The 19,977-nt window shown below is 39.2% G+C and overlaps 1 long non-coding RNA gene across 1 annotated transcript in view; it reads right to left on the bottom strand.

Annotated features, from left to right (window-relative positions):
• LOC147378663 (uncharacterized) overlaps positions 1–19,977 on the bottom strand; it is a 182,220-nt gene that overhangs the window by 98,270 nt on the left and 63,973 nt on the right. Inside the window, exon 2 of the long non-coding RNA XR_015148587.1 lies at positions 12,043–12,102. This is a non-coding gene — a long non-coding RNA (uncharacterized LOC147378663). The remainder of the gene's footprint in view (positions 1–12,042; positions 12,103–19,977) is intronic.

Here is a 19,977-nt window from a genome sequence, read left to right as displayed (position 1 = left end):
AAGATGACCAGACGTATTAGACTGCATTCCAATACCGCCATCTAGTGGATTTTTCTTTTATGCTGCTGCTGCTACTGCTGCTAAGTCGCTTCAGTCGTGTCCGACTCTGTGCGACCCCATAGACGGCAGCCCACCAGGCTCTCCCGTCCCTGGGATTCTCCAGGCAAGAACACTGGAGTGGGTTGCCATTTCCTTCTCCAACGCATGAAAGTGAAAAGTGAAAGGGAAGTCGCTCAGTCGTGTCTGACTCTTAGCGACCATCTTACCTAATACTAAAAGGGAGGTTCAGTTCAGTTCAATCCAACTCTGCGACCCCATGGACTGCAGCACGCCAGGCTTCCCTGTCCATCACCAACTTCCAGAGCTTATTCAAACTCCTGTGCATCGAGTCAGTGATGCCATCCAATCATCTCATCCTCTGTCGTCCCCTTCTCCTCCAGCCTTCAGTCTTTCCCAGCTTCAAGGTCTTTTCCAATGAGTCAGTTCTTTGCATTGGGTGGCCAAAGGATTGGAGTTTCAGCTTCAGCATCAGTCCCTCCAATGAATATTCAGGACTGATTTCCTTTAGGATATACTGGTTGGATCTCCTTGCAATCCAAGAGACTCTCAAGAATCTTCTCCAATACCACAGTACAAAAGCATCAATTCTTCAGTGCTCAGCTTTCTTTATAGTCCAACTCTCACATCCATACATGACTACTGGAAAAATCATAACTTTGACTAGACGGACCTTTGTTGGCAATAGCTTTGACTAGATGGACCTTTGTTGGAAAAGTAATGTCTCAGCTTTTTAATATGCTGTCTAGGTTGGTCATGGCTTTTCTTCCAAGTAGCAAGCGTCTTTTAAGTTCTTGGCTGCGGTCAACATCTACAGTGATTTTGAAGCCCAAGAAAATAAAGTTTCTTACTGTTACCACTGTATCCCCATCAATTTGCCATGAAGTGATGGGACTGGATGCCATGATCTTAGTTTTCTGAATGTTGAGTTTTAAGCCAACTTTTTCACTCTCCTCTTTCACTTTCATCAAAAGGCTCTTTAGTTCTTCACTTTCTGCCATAAAGGTGGTTTCATCTGCATATCTGAAGTTATTGATATTTCTCCCAGGGATCTTAATACCAGCTTGTGCTCCATCCAGCCCGGCATTTCGCATGATGTACTCTGCATATAAGTTAAATAAGCAGGGTGACAATATACAGCCTTGACATACTCCTTTCCTGATTTGGAACCAGTCGTTTGTTCCATGTACAGTTGTAACTCTTGCTTCTTGATCTACATAAGATTTCTCGGGAGGTAGGTCAGGTGGTCTGGTATTCTTATCTCTTTCAGAATTTTCCATAGTTTGTTGTGATCCACACAGTCAAAGGCTTTGGCATAGTCAATAAAGCAGAAATAGATGTTTTTCTGGAACTTTCTTGCTTTTTTGATGATCCAGCGGATGTTGGCAATTTGATCTCTGGTTCCTCTGCCTTTTTAAAAACCAACTTGAACATCTGGAAGTTCACGGTTCATGTACTGTTGAAGCCTGGCTTGGAGAATTTTGAGCATTACTTTGCTAGTGTGTGAGATGAGTGCAATTGTGTGGTAGTTTGAACATTCTTTGGCATTGCCTTTCTTTGGGATTGGAATGAAAACTGACCTTTTCCAGTCCTGTGGCCACTGCTGAGTTTTCCAAATATGTTGGCATATTGAGTGCAGCACTTTTGCAGCACCATCTTTCAGGATTTGAAATAGCTCAACTGGAATTCCATCACCTCCACTAGCTTTGTTCACAGTGATGCTTCCTAAGGCCCACTTGACTTCGCATTCTAGGATGTCTGGCTCTAGGTGAATGATCATACCATCATGGTTATCTGGGTCATCAAGATCTCTTTTGCAAAGTTCTTCTGTGTATTCTTGCCACCTCTTCTTAATATCTTGTGCTTCTGTTAGGTCCATACCATTTCTGTCCTTTATTGTGCCCATCTTTGCATGAAATGTTCCCTTGGTATCTCTAATTTCTTGAAGAGATCTTTAGTCATTCCCACTCTATTATTTTCCTCTATTTCTTTGCATTGATGACTGAGGAAGGCTTTCTTATCTCTGTTGCTATCCTTTGGAACTCTGCATTCAGATGGGTATATCTTTCCTTTACTCCTTGCCTTTCACTTCTCTTCTTTTCAAAGATATTTGTAAGGCCTCCTAAGACAACCATTTTGCCTTTTTGCACTTCTTTTTCTTGGAGATGGTCTTGATCACTGCCTCTTATACAATGTCACAAACCTCCGTCCACAGTTCTTCAGGCACTCTGTCTATCAGATCTAATCCCTTGAATCTATTTATCACTTCCACTGTATAATTGTAAAGGATTTGATTTAGGTCATACCTGAATGGTCTAATGGTTTTCCCTACTTTCTTCAATTTAAGTCTGAATTTGCCAATAAGGAGTTCATGATCTGAGCCACAGTCAGTTCCCAGTCTTGCTTTTGCTGACTGTATAGAGCTTCTCCATCTTTTGCTGCAAAGAATATAATCAATCTGATTTCAGTGTTGACTATCTGATGATGTCCATGTGTAGAGTGTTCTCTTGTAGGGAAAAGACTAAGGGAGGTACTGATTTGCTTTTTACAGAAGAGGGCCGCATCATTTGCTAATTGTGATACAATCCAAAAGGGCAAGTAAACAAAAACAGTAAATTGTGGCTTCGGCAAAGACATTATTGCAATCATACATAATATATTGTTTGAAAATAGAGCAAAGCTATTAGCTGAGGTACTGCATACACAGAGAAGTATGTACAAATAGCCTCCTCAGAGTAGTCTGGTAAGAATAGGTACTGAAAATGAGAAATGAGAGCAAAGTATTATCAAACCTCCTCATGATAACTGATAAATAATTATATGAAAAGGAAAAAGCTCATGTTCTGTATAAATATACAATGAGCCATATAACTACATGTCCTTATAAACAAAACAGTAGAATAAGTTGAATTCTCTCTTCCCTAACATGGACCTCAAGGAAAGACAGAGTAAGGAAGAAACTAGAGGTACAAAATCACTGCTACCAGCCCTGAGAATGGGTCAGAAAGGAAGCAATTCAAGATTTTAAAAAACTGCTTCACTTTCCACAAAATGTTATGTGCAAACTCAGTTCTAGGTGAGCTGATAGTTTAAAGATAACCATTTGCTGAACATTTGCAAGAAGCAATTTTATTTTTCTAAGCACTGTTCCAAACCTGACTGATGGACTGCCTCTTTACTGCTTGCAATATCCCAGGCAGACTCTACTGATGTCTGATGATCATGATTCATAAAAATCATAAAGTTTCACCAAGCCCAGGCTATTGAAACTAGTGACCCACAGGGGTCTAGCCTGACCCTCCTCCTCTGACTCCAAGATCATGAGGCCAACCTTGGAACTTGTTTAAAATGCAACTTCTCAGGCCCTAGTCTAGAGGAAAAGTCACTCTGAACAGCTGTCATTTGGGATGAAGTGCAGGGTCTCTCATTCTGTTATTCGATTGTGGTATCAATGCAGTTGACTTGATACTGCACACCGCTCAGTCTCACACTATTCCTCAGATATTTTTATAAATATTGTTGAGAAAATTTTACCTAGCCTGTAATTCCTATCCTACGTGAGATTTCAATATGTCCAGGATTTTTAAATTACGTATAAGAAAGTATTTCTAATTCTACAGAGAAATCCTGAATATATTACATTTCAGTACCTTCAACTAAGTTTTTATTAAATTGTATTTCTATTTCTCATATCAAGAATCCCTCATCTAATAAATCTTCATTGAATTTTATATGTCCTCAGCACTCTGCTTTGAAGGAAGGATAAGTATCTTCGGCTGGGTTCCCAAGAGGCAGCCTCTGAGATGAGGATTCATGAGCAAGTGATTTATTAAGAAGCTGCTCCCAGGAGAAATCAGCAAGGGAGTGGGGAAAGCAGAACATGGAGGAAACCCATGCAAGGATGTGTTTCAGACTAAGTCCCACAGAAAGTGGACTTGATCTCACGCTACAGGGAACTCTGATATTTATCCAAACTGGAAGCAAGGGAACTGGGCTTTCATACTCCCAAGCACATTGCTCATGAGATAAGGAGCCTGAGACTAGCCTGGTGATGAAGGTTCACAAGTGCTGGCCACTGGAATCAAAACCATGCCAAAACTACAGGAGGGACAAACAGATGAGTGAAGGGGATACAGGGGATCTGGTCGGAGCTCCAGTGCTTCCAACTTGGTTTTCTTACATTCTAGGTAAGTAACAGAAAGATAATTAGAGACCAATATTAGATCAAAGATAGCCAAGTGTGAAGTTACGGTAAGCCTACACACATTATAGTAAACCAAAAGCAGCAGCTTCCAAAACTCTACTGCACATCCAAATACCCTGAGGATCAAAACTATATTGCTGCCAACCCTGGGCACTCTGACTTACTCGGTTTGGAGTATAACCCGCGCACTGGAATGTTTTAAAGCCAAGCCCACCTCCAGGTGATTCTAATATTCAGGAAAGTTTGGAAACCACGGATCCAAGGGAAGAAAGACCAGTGTGAATTGTTTTCAATGATGAAGAGACATCAGGAAGAGGGGTGAGGCTGAACTGGCCTTGCAAGATGGTTAAAATCGAGGTAACAAAAAATAAGAGACAGACATCGCTGTCAAGAAACGCAACATAAATTCAAAGTCAAAAATTTGCACGACTAATAAAAGAAAATAAAGAAACCAACTTGAAAAGGTCTTGCTAAGTGAAAAATATGGTTTTATAGAAAAAGTGAATTCTTATTACAGTCAGTCCAGAAGTCAAGCAAAATTTTTGAACTTGACCCAGTGGGCAACCACTGTAGATTTTTGAATAGAGGCGTGAAATGATAAAAGTAGTGCTTAAAGAAAAGTATTCCAGCAACAATAAAGACGACAGATTCAAATTGTAAGAGACTGGAGTCACAGAGCTCTGCCAAGAGGCCATTTCAGTAATCCTGGTACTTGATAAGGTCTTCACTAGAGCAGTAGCTGTCAGAATTGAAAGGAAGGCACAAATAAGTAAAGGTATTTTAAAGAAAGAAAGGTCTGGGATCTTGGATATAGAATTCAAAAAGAGGAAGGTGTTAAAGATAACTCCAAACTTAAGAGGCAATAGGAAGTATTAACTGATGTGTTTTCTCCACATGTACGTTAACCCCCTGACCCACCTTCAGCTGGGCTAGAGGACACAAAGCAGCTTTTGCTCTATATGGGATGTCAAAGAGGGATAAAAGAAAAATGACACTAAGGTGTTTGCTTTAAATTAATATTTAATTAAAAATAATAATCCTACATTATGTATATAGCACAGACTATTTTAAAGGAAAATTGCTTAAAAAGCTTTTTCTCTGCCCTCCCTCCATGCAAACTCTCCCTGGAAAGGAAGACTATAATTAGATGGGAAGAAGAGAGCTTAGACACTTAGAGTAAGAACTTTGAACACTGTCATCTCACATTCCTCTGCCTCTTCCACATTTCTGTCTTATGGATCAAAAAGAATCAGAAGAATCACAACCTTCCTTTATCCTTGAGGATCCAAAGATATCGTGGGAGACTATCCTCCTTTTTTCCCCACCACAATGATATTGGGCTTGGGATGTCTCAGGTGTGCACGTCTTAATGATTGGCCCTATATCTCTGGAGAGCAGACCTGAAGAGCAATTCAAGTTACCTGAAAGTCGTTGGCCTGAAGAGATGTCAGATGTGATGATGAAGAGTTACGGCAGCAGAAAAGTGAAAGTGAATGTCGCTCAGTTGTGTCCAACCCTTTGTGACCCCATGGACTATACAGTTGATGGAATTCTCTAGGCCAGAATATTGGAGTAGGTAGCCTTTCCCTTCTCCAGGGGATCTTCCCAACCCAGGGATCAAACCCAGGTCTCCCGCATTGCAGGCAGATTCTTTACCAGCTGAACCCAATACCTAAATTTGTACACCATGGTGGTGGCCAAAGATATCTCAGCAAAAGTAAGAATTTATATTGATGCCCACTGATGATGGCAGGATTATCCATGTCAGCTAATGGCAGTAGGGGACAAAGCAAGACTGAGACAGAGATCCCTCCCACCAACAATACACCTCTGCAGTAAAGAGAAAAATAAGAAAATATCAAGGATATAATACAATAAATAAACATATATATAATGTAAATGTGCATGCATGCTAAGTCATTTCAGTCATGTCTGTCTCTGCAACCCCATGGACTATAGCCCACCAGGCTCCTCTGCCTATGGGATTTTCCAGGCAAGAATATTGGAGTGGGTAGTCATTCCCTTCTCCAGAGGATCTTCCAGACCCAGGGATGGAACCCACATCTTTTATGTCTCCTGCATTGGCAGGTAGGTTCTTTACCACTAGCACCATATGTATATACTAAATATGAATGGGAAAGCACTGATTTTGATGGAATTTAATAATTAAATCATCAAAGTAATTGAGTTTTCTTAAAATTGATTGGGTTGTTTTGTTACTTTGAGGAAGAATGATGCTTGAGTTGAAAATATGATTACATTTTCATTATAGTAAAATAAAGAAAATCCGGGAAGCCTATAGGGACAGGCTACCCACTCCAATATTCTTGGGTTTCCCTGGTAACTCAGATGGTAAAGAATCTGCCTGCAATGAGGGAAACCTGGATTTGATCCTTGGGTTGGGAGGATCCCCTGGAGGAGAGCATGGCCATCCACTCCAGTATTCTTGCCTGGAGAATCCCCATGGACAGAGGATCCTGGGGGGCTACAGTCCTTGGGATCACAAAGAGTCGGAAACAACTGAGCGACAAAGCACAGCACAGTACATAGATTCGTTCAGTAGTCACTAGAATGAAGGTGATCATTTAAGCTGAGAGTGAATGTGAAGAGAAAAGCACATAGGTAAAAGCTCTGAATTACTTCTATAGAACATAAAAGTAAGCTTGGTATTTAAAATATTAAAGAGATTATGATGCTAATTGTGTTTTTCATTATTTGATTAAGTTAAATAAATTATAAAAATGTAGTATGCCAATACCTTTTCAGCTATTATATGTGAAGTGAAGTGAAGTTGCTCAGTCGTGTCCGACTCTTTGTGACCCCATGGACTGTAGCCTACCAGATTCCACCATCCGTGGGATTTTCCAGGCAAGAATACTGGAGTGGGTTGCCATTTCCTTCTCCAGGAGATCTTCCTGACCCAGGGATTGAACCTGGGTCTCCCACATGGTAGGCATTGTAGGCAGACGCTTTTATCGTCTGAGCCACCAGGAAAGATCAGAGGTACATGGAATAAAGAGGTCTCAAAAATGAAAATGTGAGGGCTTTCCTGGTGGCTCAGTGGTAAAGAAACCACTAACCAATGCAGGAGAGAGGAGTCACTTCCTGATCCAGGAAGATCCACATGCCTCAGAGCAACTAAGCCCATGTGCCACAACTATTGAGCCTGTGCTCTGGAGCCCGGGAGCCTCACCCACTGAGCCTGCATGCTGCAACAACTGAAGCTTACACGCCCTAGAGTCCATGCTCCATGACAAGAAAAGCCACTGCAGTGAGAAGCCCATGCACCTCAGCTAGAGAGTAGCCCTCTCTCTCTGCAACTAGAGAAAGCCTGAATGGTAACAAAGACCCAAGGCAGCCAAAAATAAATAACTAAGATTACTTTTTTTAAAGAAATGAAAATGTGGATTGCTGAAATATATGGCAAAGGCTGAAAGATAAGGTTGGAAAAAAAAATTTTCCCAGAATAAAAAACAAAACAAAACAGAAAAATCCCAATCTTTAACATATATAAATCTTCTTCATCTACCTCTATTTTAACTTTGAATATCAATTCTTGTTTTCTTTTCTTTCTTTCCTTTCTTCTCAACATATTTGTTTTGTTTTCATTACTTTATTCCCCACTTGGTGCCTTGCTTTAGTTTTGTTTTCTGCTTTGTGCTTTAGATAGTTTTGTTCTTAACTGGTAAATATAATTTTTGATTTCCTTTGTTTGCCAGGTCAATCTACTGTACTTTATTTTTGTTGGACTGTTTTGACTTTACTTATGGAGAAGGCAGTGGCACCCCACTCCAGTACTCTTGCCTGAAGAATCCCATGGACAGAGGAGCCTGGTGGGCTGCAGTCCATGGGGTCGCTAAGAGTCAGACACAACTGAGTGACTTCACTTTCACTTTTCACTTTCATGCATTGGAGAAGGAAATAGCAACCCACTCCAGTGTTCTTGCCTGGAGAATCCCAGGGACGGGGAAGCCTGGTGGGCTGCCATCTATGGGGTCGCACAGAGTCGGACACGACTGAAGCGACTTAGCAGCATGGATGTATATGTATATGTGTATATTCCATTATTTTAATTATTATTTGCCTGATTTTGTAACTGCCATTTGTCTGAGGTTCATCTTTGGTTTTTGTTTTTGGGTATTTGTTTTAATCTCACTTAATGCCATAACAAATCACTTTTGGAATCTTTGTTCCTGACCAGAGATCAAGCCCTGAACCTTTAGAGTGGGAGCACTGACTCCAAGACCCTAGACTACTGGAGAACTAACCCTTGGGGGTATCAAATAGTGAGAACTCACACAAGGAAAACACTTGAATACAAGACCCAGCATCACTCAACCACCAGTAGCACCCTGTGCAAGATGCCTCATTTAAACAACAACAACAAAAATACAAACCCAGTCATTAGCAGACAAGATTACCACCTCACTCAGCCTTGCCCATCAGAGGAAAAACAAATAAACAAACAAAAAACTCAGCACAAATTTCGCCCTATACGAAGCTTACACAAACCACTGGACCAACCTTAGGAGGGCAGAAACCAAAAGGAGGAAAGAATTCAACCCTGAAGCCTGGGAAAAGGAGACTTCAAACACAATAAATTAAAAAATAATAATAATGAAAAGACAGAGAAATACTACACAAACGAAGGAACAAATTAAAAACACAGAAGTCCAAATAAATGAAGAGGAAATAGGCAAACTGCCTGAAAAAGAATTCAGAATAATGATAGTAAAGATGATCAAAAACCTTGAAAACAAAATGGAGAAAATGCAAGAATTAATTAACAAAGATCTAGAAGAATTAAAGAATAAACATACAGAGACAAACAACACAATTACTGAAATTAAAAATATTCTGTAAGGAATCAATAGCAGAATATCTGAAGCAGAAGAACGAATCAGTGAGCTGGAAGATAAAATGGTGGAAATAACTTCTGAAGAGCATGATAAAATAAAAAGAATGAAAAGAACTGAGGATATTCTCAGAGACCTCTGGGACAATATCAAATGCACCAACATTCAAATTATAGGGGTCCCAGAAGAAGAAGAGAAAAAGAAAGAGTACGAGAAGAGTTTTGAAGAGAACTATAAAGTTGAAAATTTTCCCAACATGGAAAAGGAAATAGTCAAGCCCAAGAGGTGAAAAGAGTCCAATACCAGATAAACCCAAGGAGAAACACACTAAGACACATACTAATCAAACTAACAAAGACCAAACACAAAGAAAGAATATTAAAAGCAGCAAGGGAGAAGCAACAAGTAACATACAAGGGAAACCCCATATATTTAACAACTGATCTTTCAGCAGAAACTCTGCAGGCCAGAAGGAAATGGCAAGATATATTTAAAGTACTGAAAGGGAAAAATCTACAACCAAGATCATTGTATCCAGCAAGGATCTCATTCAAAATTGATGGAGAAATCAAAAACTTTTCAGACAAGCAAAAGTTAAGAGAATTCAGTACTACCAAACCAGCTTTACAACAAATGTTAAAGGAACTTATGTAGTCAAGAAATACAAGAGAAGGAAAAAGATCTACAAAATCAACCCCAAACAATTAAGAAAATGGCAAGAGGAACATATATATCAATAATTACTTTAATGTAAATGGATTAAATGTACTCCAACCAAAAGACACAGACTGGCTGAATGGATACAAAAACAAGACTCATATATATATATATATATATAGATAGATATAGATAGATATAGATATATAGATATATCTATATCTATATATATATGCTGTCTACAAGAAACCCACTTCAGGCCTAAAGACACATATAGACTGAAAGTGAGAGGGTCAGAAAATATATTCCATGCAAATGGAAAGCAAAACAAAGCTGGAGTAGCAATTTTTATATCAGACTAAATAGATCTTAAAATAAAGAATATTACAAGAGATAAGGAAGAACACTACATAATGATCAAGGGAGCAATCCAAGAGGAAGACATAACAATTGTAAATATGTGTACACCCAACATAGGAGCACCTCAATACATAAGACAAATACTAACAGACATAAAAGGAGAAATTGATAGTAATACAAAAATAGTAGGAGACTTTAACACCCCAATCACACCAATGGACAGATCATCAAAACAGAAAAGTAATAAGGAAACACAAATCTTAAATGATACATTAGATGAGATGGATCTCATTGATATCTTCAGGACATTGCATCCAAATGCAGAATACACCTTCTTCTCAAGTCCGCATGGAATATTCTCCAGAATATCTTGGCCACATCTTGGGTCACAAAAGAAAAAAAAAAAAAACCCCAAAGGTAGGCAATAAGAGAGAAACGATGGGAGATATAAAGGAGTCCCAGGAGATCCAACATCCAAATATTAGGTTGGTGCAAAAGTAATTGTGATTATTTGCATTTGTTGATATATGCTATTTGATATTGGAACACATTCTAAATAAATGTGGTTATGTTGTACATCATTTCAATACAAATTTCTAATTTTATGGGGTTTTTTTGCTAATGACATTACTTAGTCTTTATTTTATTTTTATTTTAGACTAGGGAAATGATCAGAGAAGGCAGTGGCACCCCTCTCCAGTACTCTTGCCTGGAAAATCCCATGGGCAGAGGAACCTGGTAGGCTGCAGTCCATGGGGTTGGGAAAATTCGGATACGACTGAGCGACTTCCCTTTCAGTTTTCACTTTCATGCATTGGAGAAGGAAATGGCAACCCACTCCAGTGTTCTTGCCTGGAGAATCCCAGGGACGGGGAAGCCTGGTGGGCTGCCATCTATGGGGTCGCACAGAGTTGGACACAACTGAAGCAACTTAGTAGTAGTAGTAGTAGTACGGAAATGATATTAAAAAATTAATTAATTAAATCAAATTAATTAAAAAATTAATTTGAGCAATTTTCTTATTTGAGTTCAGAGTGGGTTATAAAGCATCAGAGACAACTCTCAGCATCAACAATGCATTTGGTCTAGGAACTGCTAACAAATGTACAACGCAGTGGTTGTTCAAGAAGTTTTGCAAAGGAGACTGAGAGCCTTGACCAACTGAAAGTCATCATCAAAGCTGATCCTCTTACAACTACATGAGAGGTTGCTGGAGAATTCGGCTTTGACCACTCAGTGGTCAATAAGCATTTGAAGCAAATTGGAAAGGTGAAAAAACTTAATAAGTGGGTGCCTCATGAGCTGACCAGATATCCAAAAAAAAAGCAATGTCACTTTGAAGTGTTGTCTTCCCAACTGTCTGCAATGTGGGAGATCAGGGTTCCATCCCTGGGTTGGGAAGATCCTCTGAAGGAGGGCATGGCAACCCACTCCAGTATTCTTGCCTGAAGAATCCCCATGGACAGAGCATCCTGGCAGGCTGCAGTCCACGGGGTCGCAAAGAGTCAGACACAACTAAACAACTACGCATAGCATAGCATATTAAATGCAACAACAATGAACCATTGCTTGATCAGATTTTGACCTGAGATGAAAAGTGGATTTTATACAACATCTGGTAATGACAAGTTCAGTGGCTGGACCAAGAAGAAGCTCCAAAACAGTTCCCAAAGCCAAACTTGCACCAAAAAATAGGTCATGGTCACTGTTTGGTGGCCCACTGCCTGTCTGATCCACTATAGCTTTCTTTCTGAATCCCAGAAAAACCAGTACATCTGAGATGTATGCTCAGAAAGTTGATGAGATGCACCAAAAAATGCAATGCCTGCAGCCAGCATTGGTCAACAGAAAGAGTGCAATTTTCCCCCAGAACAGCACCCAACCACACATCACACAACCCTCACCAACCTCTACCACTTCTTCAAGCATGTCAACAGCTTTTTTCAGGGAAAACGCTTCCACAACCACCTGGAGGCAGAAAATAAATGCTTTTCAAGAGTTTGTCAAATCCTGAAGCAAAGATTTTTATGCTACAGAAATAAACAGACTTACTTCTTGTTGGCAAAAATGTGACTTGTTGACTGTAATGGTTCCTATTTTGACTACTAATGATGTGTTTGAGCCTAGCTATAATGATTTAAAATTCATGGTCTGAAATGATAATTACATTTGCACCAACTAATAATAATAGAGAGAGAGACAGGAAGACAGAGCGAGAAGACAAGGAAAGGGGAAGGAAGAGAAGAGAAGAGAAGAAAAAATAGAGGAATGAAATTTATCAAAGAAATAGTAAAATTCCCTAAGGTAGTTTCTGCAGTGAATAACATTTACATATTTATTTTATGATAGGTAATCTGTTTCAATTCAGTTCAGTTTAGTCACTCAGTCATGTCTGACTCTTTATGACCCCATGAATTGCAGCACGCCAGGCCTCCCTGTCCATCACCAATTCCCGGAGTTCACCCAAACCCTTGTGCATCAAGTCAGTGATGCCATCCAGTCATCTCATCTTCTGTCATCCCCTTCTCCTCCTGCCCCCAATCCCTCCCAGCATCAGAGTCTTTTCCAATGAGTCAACTCTTCACACAAGGTGGCCAAAGTATTGGAGTTTCAGCTTTAGCATCAGTCCTTCCAATGAACACCCAGGACTGATCTCCTTTAGAATGGACTGGTTGGATCTCCTTGCAGTCCAAGGGACTCTCAAGTTTATTGGTTCTTATTTCACAGAATCAACCCATGGACAGTATCAGAAGATACCATTTTAATTATAGAATTGAGCATAGATCTTATGAGCCTTGACAATATGTACATTGGGATTTAATGCTGATGGTTTGGGAGGTGAAAACAGGAAAAGAGATCTGATGAAAGTATGAAAACCCTGCTGTCTTCACACTAAATGGCATAGAGGGAAGATAAACTGTTTTAGGATAATAAATTTTGAGAATATTATTTAAAGTAGTTAATAGTAACCAAGAGAAACCCTAGAAATAAGTTTATGTCTGACTAAATTGAGAGGCAGAAAAGACAGGGGCAGGATAATACTGTGTGCCTGACAAAATTACTGAGGCAGACAGCTTCCAAGATGGCCCCCACTGATCCCTGCCTCCCACTACTACAGTCCTCTGTGTAATCCCATCCCAAGATGTAGGCTGGGCCTAGTGATTCACTTCTAACAAATTAGAATACAACAAAGTGATAAGATATTACTTCTTAGATTTGGTTACAAAGAGACTTTGGCTCCATTGAGGGGACCCACTTTCACTTGTTCTGAGGAAAAACAGTTGCCACTTGGTGGTTGCTGACATTACAAGGAAAGTATGGTGGCCTCTAGCTGAGGAACTGAATCCTATCAACAACAAAGTGAGTGAGCTTGGAAACAGATCATCCTTCAGTTGAGAGTTCAGGTTCCACCTGACACCTTGATTGCAATTGCATAAGAAGTCCTCCTGCTCCTTGGAAGAAAAGCTGACAAACCCAGAGAGTGTAGTAAAAAGCTGAGACATCACTTTGATGATCAAACTGATGATCCATGTTGTTAAAGCTATGGTTTTTCTAGTAGTCATGTACAGATGTGAGAATTGGACCATAAAAAAGCTGAGCACCAAACAACTGATGCTCTGAATTGTGGTTCTGGAGAAGACTCTTGAGAGTCACTTGGACAACAAGGAGATCAAACCAGTCAATCCTAAAGTAAATCAACCCTAAATATTCATTGGAAGGACTGAGGCTGAAGCTGAAGCTCCAAAATTTTGGCCACCTGAAGTGAAGAGCCGACTCATTAGAAAAGACCTCGATGCTAGGAAAGATTGAGGGCAGGGGGAAAAGGGGGCGGCAGAGGATGAGATGGTTGGATGGCATCAGTGACTCAATGGACATAGTTTTAGCAAACTCCAGGAGATGGTGAAGTACAGGGAAGCTCGGCATGCAGTAGTCCTTGGGGTCGCAAACAGTTGGACACAACTTAGCAACTGAACAACAAGTCTCTGAGATGGAGGACTTAGATAAGCCATGCCTGAATTTCTGACCCACTGTAAGATTGTTGTTGTTTTTGTTCAGTCACCCAGTCATGTTTGACACTTTGTGACCCCATGGACTGCAGCATGCCAGTCTTCTCTGTCCATCACATCTCCTCTCAGGAGTCTTCTCCAGCACCATAGATCAAAGACATCAATTCTTCAGTCCTCTGCCTTCTTTACAGTCCAGCTCTCACAGCCATACATGACCAATGGGAATACAATAGCCTTGACTATTCAGACCTTTGTCAGCAGAGTAATGTCTCTACTTTTCAACACACTGCCTGCCTCTTGAGAAATCAGGAAGGAAGCAACAGTTAGAACTGGACATGGAACAACAGACTAGTTTCAAATCTAGAAAGGAGTATGTCAAGGCTGTATGTTGTCACCCTGCTTATTTAACGTATATACAGGGTACATCATGAGAAATTCTGAGCTGGATGAAGCACAAGCTGGAATCAAGATTCCCAGGAAAAATATCAATAAACTCAGATATGCAGGTGATACCACCCTTATGGCAGAAAGCAAAGAAGAACTAAAGAGCCTCTTGGTGAAAGTGAAAAAGTTGGCTTAAAGCTCAACATTCAGAAAACTAAGATCATGGCATCTGGTCCCATCACTTCATGGGAAATAGATAGGGAAACAGTGGAAACAGTGACAGACTTTATTTTGGGGGGCTCCAAAGTCACTGCAGATGGTGACTGCAGCCATGAAATTAAAAGATGTTTACTCCTTGAAATAAAAGTTATGACCAAACTAGACAGCATATTAAAAAGCAGAGACATTACTTTGCCAACAAAGGTCCATCTAGTCAAGGCTATGGTTTTTCCAGTAGTCATGTATGGATGTGAGAGTTGGAGTGTAAAGAAAGCTGAGCTCTGAAGAATTGATGCTTTTGCACTGTGGTGTTGGAGAAAACTCTTGAGAGTCCCTTGGACTGCAAACAGATCCAACCAGTCCATCCTAAAGGAAATCAGTCCTGAATATTCATTGGAAGGACTGATGCTGAAGCTGAAATTCCAGTACTTTGGCCACCTGAAGTGAAGAACTGACTCATTTGAAAAGACCCTGATGTTGGGAAAGATTGAAGGCGGAAAGAGAAGGGGCTGACAGAGGATGAGATGGTTGGATGGCATCACCGACTCAATGGACATGAGTTTGAGTAAACTCCGGGAGTTGGTGATGGACAGGGAGGTATGGCGTGCTGCAGTCCATGGGTCACAAAGAGTCAGACATAATTGAGCGACTGAAATGAACTGTCTAGTTTTGTCATAGCTTTTCTGTCAAGAAGCAAATGTCTTCTGATTTCACGACTGCAGACACCATCTGCTGTTATTTTAGAGCCCAAGAAGAGGAAATCTGTCACTACTTCATGTATCACTGCCTTGTCCTGATGAAGGGGCTTGCATATCTCAATGATGCTATGAGCCAAGCCATGTAGGGCCACCCAAGATGGGTGCGTCATAGCAGAGAGTTCTGACAAAACGTGAGTCACTGGAGGAGGAAATGGCAAACTACCCCAGTATACTTGCTGTGAGAACCTCATGACCTCTTTAAAAGGATAAAAAGATATGACACCAAAGATGAGTCCCCCAGGTCTGAAGGTGTCCAATATGCTACTGGGGAAGAGCAGAGAACTACTAATAGCCACAGAAAGAAGGAAGCAGCTAGGCCAAAGCAGAAATGACACTTAGCTGTGGATGTGTCTGATGATGAAAGTAAAATCCAATGCTGCAAAGAATCCGATGCTGCAAAGAATAGTATTGCGTAGGAATCTAGAATGTTTAGTCCATGAATCAAGGTAAATTGGACCTGGTCAAGTAGAAAATGGTAAGAATAAACATTGACATCTTAGGAATAAGTGAACTAAAATGGGTATGAATGGGCAAATTTAATTCAGATGACCATTATATCTACTACTGTGGGCAAGAATACCATAGAAGAAATGGAGTAGCCCTCATTATCAACAAAAGAATCCAAAGTGCAGTACTCATGTGCAACCTCAAAAATGACAGAAGGATCTCGGTTCATTTTCAAGGCAAGCCATTCAACATCACAGCAATCCAAGTCTATGCCTCTACCAGCAATGCCAAGATGATGAAGTTGATCAGTTCTATGAAGACCTAAAAGACCTCTTAGAACTAACACCAAAAAAGATATTTTATTAATCATTGGGGATTGGAATGCAAAAATAAGAAGTCAAGAGATACCTGGAGTTACAGACAAGTTTGACCTTGGAGAACAAAATAGCCTTTCAGGGCAAAGGCTAACTGAATTCTTCCAAGAGAATGCATTGGTCATAACAAATACCCTTTTACAACAATACAAGAGATAACTTTACACCTGGACATCACCAAATGATTGTAAGATCAATGTACTAAAAATTAACTCATTGATTTAGAATGAAAACCAAAGATGTCCAGGAATGAAAAGAACATGTGCAAAAGTAAGGAAAGTATTATTGCAAACACAATAGATAAAAAAAAAAAAAGTCCAAGTTAAGGAAATAGGTATCTTTCAGGACAAATTAGAACAAATGAAGTCAAAGTAACAATTAACAAAGAGAATAACATTTTCCCAAACTATAAAAAGGGCTCAGTGTGTTGCATACAACATTGATGAATGGAGCCTCATGCTTAGAAATCACCTGGATAAAATAATTTCAGGGAGGCAGAGAGGCAAAAGTTTTCCAGTGTTCGAGGAAAGTTTATAAACTCTTTCTCCTCCAAGACACTGGCCACCAGAAGCGTGAAGCTGTCTATAAAGTTTTGAAGAAAACTGATTGTGTTCTAAGGTTGTTTATGCACAAAAGACACTGAAAGGCATCCTGAGGCATTAAAAAGCTATCACAATAACCCATCAGCTTTTCTCAAAAGCCAATATGCAGAGATAAACTCTACACAATTGAATGATCAATAAAAATACTTGTTAAGAAAACTAGGATACAAGAGGTCTATGGGAAAACACTGGTATCAGTTAAATATGTGGAATAAAATCTAAATAAAAACATGATAATATGTATCTGATACTTTATTATTCATAGTAAGGTTCAAAAGTGATTTAAAGTTTAATAAATTAGATGAATACATGATATAGTTTAGAACCTTTTAGGAAAGTGAAAAGCAACCAATAGAAGAGTTTATCAATTAAATTTTACTGTATAACAAACCACCCTAATGCCTACTGGGCTAAAGCCCCCACCATTTATTTAGCTCATGATTCTGTGGATAAGCAGTTTAGGTTGTGTTCAGCCAGGCAGTTGTTCTGTTCTCAACTGGCCTCACTGATTCATCCAAGTTAAGCTGCCAGGTGGACTGGAAACTAACTAGTTTAGGATAGTCTCTGGTCTCTGCTGGGACAGCTCATCTTTTCTCCATGTCATCATGCTTGTGCCAACATGAAAGCCTAGGGTTTTTCACGTGGAAACAAGAGGAAGTTTCTAAGAGAACAATTCCAAGTATGAAAGGCCCCTTGAGGTCCAGTCCCAGAACATGATTACACTTCCACTGCATTTTTTTTTAGTCAAAGAAAATTACAAGTTCAGCCTAGACTTGAGGGATGGAAAATTTGACTCTAACTCCTAATGGCAAATTTTGCAAAATTACACTGCTAAGAGAATGGAGATGAGAGAGAAATAATTATTACCAATTCTGCAACAGTCTACCATAGCCTGATATCTGGCCATACTTATTAACAACCCTCTCACAGGCAAAATATACTCACTTTTCCTGAGACATCCCAAAGTCTAATTACTGCATAATGCTCTAAGTTCAGAATCTTGACATAGCCATCTGATCTGAATGCCATTCCTTTTGACCTAGAGATCTCCAATCTAAAAAGCTAAATTATCTATCTCCAAAAACCCGATCACAATAGTGAAACATACCAGGGTTTCACACAACAGATATTCCCACTCAAAAAAGAGAAAGATAAAAGGTGCACACCATAGTCATGGTCCACAGAAATTCTGAAATGCAGCAAAACAAATATTTCTAGGTCCCCCCACTCAGAGAAAGCTTCCTTGATTAAGGCACAAATCTGATCCTTGAAAGTAGTTTCTCAATAAATGACCCATGACTCTAGCCTCTAGATGTCTTTTCTTTTTAATCCTGCCACATCACCATGAGTATAAGCTTCCTTGATGACATTTGGTCTAGAAGTCTCTTGTCCCCACAGGTGACAGCCAGAAAATCCCCAGAAAAAGAGCTATCTTATGAATATGTGAAGGAGTCCTGTGGAGCCACTGAAGTTCACTCTACATTGATGACTCACTGACTCTGAGTTAAATAAATATTGTTTTGAGACATTTAATTTTAAGCTGGTTTGTTAAACAAAAACTGTAGCCCCCCAGGCTCCTCTGTGTATGGGATTTCCCAGGCAGGAATACTGGAGTAGTTGCCATTTCCTTCTCCAGGGGATCTTCCTGATCCAGGGATCCAACCCACATCTCCTGCATTGCAGGTGGATTCTTTACCACTCAGCTGCCAGAGAAGTCCCTTATATAGGTTATTGTATCCTAAATAAATCATTTTTATTCATAGTTCAATTTATAGTTCAATAATTTATAAATATCTGTTCTTTTATTTTCGTGTATTTGTAATACTACTGTTATACTGTTATATAATATATTGTATATCATAATACTATTGTCCTAATGCTAAAAAAAATATAACAGTATACCTACTTCAGGAGATAAAGGAAAGAAAATCATAGTCATTATAAAGAGAGTAAATAAAGTCAAAAAGAAGACAAAAACAAGATGACAGAATATCAAGCATATCATTCATTACATAAAAAATAAATGAGTTAAATCCCTCAGGTAAAAGGCAAATACTCTCATTAGGCTAAAACAAAATCTAACTATATGTGGCTAACAAGAAACATATCTAAAATGATACAATAGAGAATTGTACAGAATAAAATAGTCAAAAAACTACTAGGTAAGTAGAAACAAAAAGAAATCAGGGATTGCATTATTATTATATAACTAAAGACCCAAACTTTAAGTAGTCTCTTTATTTTTTAGAGAAGATAAGTCAATAATAAATATAAAACTGTTATGAATACTTATTAACATCATCAAAATATATAAATAGTATTACAAATACACAAAAATAAAAGAACAGATATTTATAAATTATTGAACTATGAATAAAACTGATTTATTTAGGATACAATAACCTATATAAGGGACTTCTCTGGCAGCTGAGTGGTAAAGAATCCACCTGCAATGCAGGAGATGTGGGTTGGATCCCTGGGTCAGGAAGATCCCCTGGAGAAGGAAATGGCAACAACTCCAGTATTCCTGCCTGGGAAATCCCATGCACCGAGGCACCTGGAGGGCTTCAGTCAGTTCATGGGGTCCCAAAAAAGTCAGACATGACTTAGCAACTTAAGAAGAAAAAAAAAAATCTCATACAAAGAAAACAAATATATGTTATTCTCAAGCATCCTTTGAACATACTAAAATTTGATCATATAGAAGATAACAAAGAAAACTTCAAGAAAGTCCCAGAAATAAAAAAGTCAAGGGCTCATTTTCTGACCGTAAGCCTGAAGGCCTTAATTCAGGAATCTATGTATGGGCTTCGGAAAATCTATGCAGCTCTTGACACTATCATGTGTTTATGAGCATTTTTCTCAGTATTGAGTGCATAGTTCTCATCAATTTTTCACAAGACTGACAAATGACCCCAATCTCTCATAAAAATGACATTGGGAACTAATAAATACAATATGAAATAAAAAATTAATACCCTAGGCACACAAAAGCAGTTCATTTTTAAAAAGAATAAGCATTAGTATTAAATTTAATATGACACAGATACTG

Source organism: Bos grunniens, chromosome 2 (assembly GCF_055505025.1).
Source record: "Bos grunniens cultivar Pamir isolate PY7600 chromosome 2, Bosgru_T2T1.0, whole genome shotgun sequence".
NCBI classification, from domain to species: Eukaryota; Metazoa; Chordata; class Mammalia; order Artiodactyla; family Bovidae; genus Bos; species Bos grunniens.
This window is presented reverse-complemented; position numbering and strand designations above follow the sequence as displayed.